This window comes from Schistocerca americana, chromosome 2, assembly GCF_021461395.2.
Source record: "Schistocerca americana isolate TAMUIC-IGC-003095 chromosome 2, iqSchAmer2.1, whole genome shotgun sequence".
Classification (NCBI taxonomy): Eukaryota; Metazoa; Arthropoda; class Insecta; order Orthoptera; family Acrididae; genus Schistocerca; species Schistocerca americana.
This window is the reverse complement of record NC_060120.1, coordinates 807643708-807647418: the sequence shown is the minus strand read 5'-3', so window position 1 is coordinate 807647418 and position 3711 is coordinate 807643708.

Sequence of the window (3711 nt, the reverse complement as noted above, 5' to 3'; positions counted from 1 at the left end):
TCCAGACACTAAAGATTCCCCAAATGAGTGTAAAAAATTAAACCTAATCCCTTAATCACGTGTTATTTAGCCAAATGAAATCGGTAATACAATGTCCAGGCTACAAGTCGCCCCAGGGGAATTACATAATATATTACGTAGGTAATGAGCTACACAGAAACGGCTATGCCAGAGTGAATCTGCTATGTAGCATAGTACCAGCAAATATGAGTCGTCAAGAAAAGTTATAATGCATCTACATCTACATCTATATGGATACTCTGTAAATCACATTTAAGTGCCTGGAAGAGGATTCATCGAACCCTCTTCACAATTCTCTATTATTTCAATCTCGTATAGCGCGCTAAAAGAACGAACACAGCATCTTTCCGTACGAGCGCTGATTTCTCCTATTTTATCATGGTGATCGTGTCTCCCTATGCAGGTCGGTGTCAACAAAATATTTTCGCATTCGGAAGTTTCACATGGAAATCGAACCAGTGATAGCAAGCCCATGTGTTTCAGAAAAACAGTAAAAACGGCCACTTCGTATCAAAAGTCAAGTCAGCCACGGGAAGCTAGTACATGACAAGCACTTCTGTGAAACAGAGTACCATTAGACTACTGACAGGAGCACCCACCAGACAGACTTACCGTGGGAATGGCGAAAGCACTCTTTAATCTAACAAGGTTTGGTCATATGTTTACCAATAAATGTAAAGACTCAGTATAATCTCAGGTCAGGTACTCTTGCAAATAGGATGTTCTGTATTTCTAAACACATCATACTATATTGGTCCAAGTATACAGTAGAATGAAGGCCGTAGTGCCCAACCATTATTGAAATCAAATACTCAAAAGCAAATATTCATCAAACTACAGCAAAAATAGGGTTTCTACGAAAGATATACAAGAGATCCAAGAGGACCTAACTTTAATTCCTTAGCCGTCACATAAACCATTATAACAGAAACTACACAGCCGTTATGATCTCGTGACACTTCCAAGCGAAATCATCTCTATGAGAAGTGTACGATCGTTACAATAAAACCAACGGGAAAACTACATCGATAAAAATACAGTAATCCCTCTACAATAAGACCGTTTTCATGTAACACTTTAAAATAAAATCGTTCCTTTTCCAAGAAGTGTACGACCGAAAGATAAGTAGGGAACCCCGACTTAGTTACAATAGGCCAGTGGGGGAAATACAGTTTTCTTGTTAGTAAAATAACCACTCTACACAGTTGCTTATTTCCACAACTACCACAAGACAAGAATTTACTCACCTATGCACTCCATATATAGACATTCAGGTACATAAGTAACTGGTGCTTGTGATTTTGTATATTGTCAGTTTTTAGGTTTTTTGTTATGTTTGGCATTTTTTATTATAACTATGTCATATCAAAATAGTTTCGATGCTAACCAGTATGTGCACATATTCTACTTTGTTGTTTTTTATGCGCAGAGGTACTTGTCTTAATGCTGCGAATTGCATTTTGTAGGTTTTAAGGACTTTTATCATTACGCTTCATTCTCTGTAATGTCAGCTGTGGTATATCTTTTATACATCACATGATTATTCGTTTTTAACATGCAGGGGCTTGAAGATGGCATTAAAGAGCTGCCGAAACTGATATTCCAAATAAAATAACTTTTGAGAACATATGGCTGTTTGGCGATTTGGCGATTGGTAAATATCTGACCGGCTGACGTCCCTTATCCACGACGGATCAACGAAGATAATCAGATTTCTTTGTCCGCGTTGTGAGGACAGCGTTCCGCCTAACTTCCAAATTTCGCACACATTCCCCTAAGTACTCAAGTAGGCTACTTACAACGTCGTCTTCTGTGGAGGTGCTGGTCCAGCACATCAGGAAAGCATCTGTGGAATTTGGGAACTGTGTTGAGATGTCAGATTTGAGCCAGTCTGTGACACATGTACAGATGACGTAAACTGCTAACGCATTAGCGTCGAAGGGATGATACGATTTTCAATGAGTCTTCGGCACATGAACCTGAGAGAATCTTTCATTAAAATTAGTAGGCTCCGACAGCGAGTTCGCTAAACTGCGGTGACGCTGACTGCAAGACTTGGACCCCTTAACATACGTTTTCCATCTCAGGCGTTTTGATACGTTCTTTCCTTTCGTTGTCTTAATTCAATACCCTGCCACAACAAATGCAAGAATAAATAGTTCGTTGGGAAACAAACTCGTTAAGACCATTACGTGGTCAGCTATATACATTCTGACATTCCCACCAACGTTCATTGAGCAGAGGATTGCATATGTGGTGGTGGTAAGGAAATCTAAGTAACGTTCTAGTTATCAATGTTTCAGTTCACTGTTCCTTCGAACATGAGACCTTACAGTAGTGAAACTCATGTGTCTTAAGCATCCCGAAATTATGAAATTGTGAACGCCAGTTTTATTTCTGCAAACGAAATTTCCTGGCTAAAGGTACGTGACATGGCTGTGCAGAACTTAATGACCGTGCCTACATTCTGTCCTCTCGTGTTCTATTTGTGCGGGGCCGCTGGGATCTTGCATGGCGTTTGGTGTGCTGCTCATGAACCCCTCGATTACAAATTCGCTTGAAAGTCGTGGTAACTCGAACAACGTAAGCAGTAAACAACAAACTTCAATCTTGATGGGCTACCGCTGTCGATTGCTACCAAGTGCTGGCAGATGTCCCTCTTTCTTGCATAACACGATCTTTGCACAAGACACCAACACTGAAATGCGATTTCTGAATATGAAACCGGCTGAGCTACTTTTTCTTATATACGCAGTATAGCTTGCGCAATGCCTAATTTTCATATCCATGCTTGTGGTATTCTTTACTTCAGTTTCTTGGCTGTTGCATTCCCCCCTCATGCTGTTGCGCTTTAATGACCAGAAGTGTATTACGGCCCCTTTATATCTGAACGCAGTCGCTGATACTAAGTTTAAAATGTATACCACGTCAGAAGGAAAACTACCATTTCGCAGCTGACTGTGCGATTACATGAAGATATACGTTTACGTAATAGGTTAGCACGCTGTCTGTACATATTTAGATTCAATATTTCACGTCTTACGTGCCATGAACGGCCTGTACAAAATGCATGGCAGGAACCAAACGAGACTGTTTGGGTTGAAACAGCTGACGTCTAGATTTTGCATATGAGCCCGTCAGGGTGAGACCTTAGCTGGCCACTGATCATATGAAGTTTCTTCGTTAATGTGACGTAGCTAACAAATAAATTTCTTTTTCTGGACTGGAAGTGATCGAAGCATGATCACCTGAGAAACCTCTTGATGAATTAACTCTCATTTGCTGCAAAGCAAATTTCAAAGGCATTCCTCCGATTTCACAAATATCCTACTAAAGATACGGATGTGGGGTAAATTTTAACTTATACATAGGACTAAACAGGTTTTGTATTCATCAGTATAATTAATTTTACATGAATGTATCTTATAAACGCATATGTGTACAACTGTGGGGTGATATTTACAATTATGTTTAGTGCTACATCTCCATCATCCGACAGCCCTGCGGTAAGAGGCGATTGAAGTGCCGTCCCAGGGGCCTGGCCGCTGATGTCAAGCAGGATAGAAGACCCGCCTCCATGGTGGCAGCCACTTCCGATTATGCTGTGCTAAATTTTCTACCTCGCTTACTGAAATGCCTGGGCTAGCAGGACAGAGCGGATTAGGTTGTGTAAAGGCGCCAAAGTAAGTT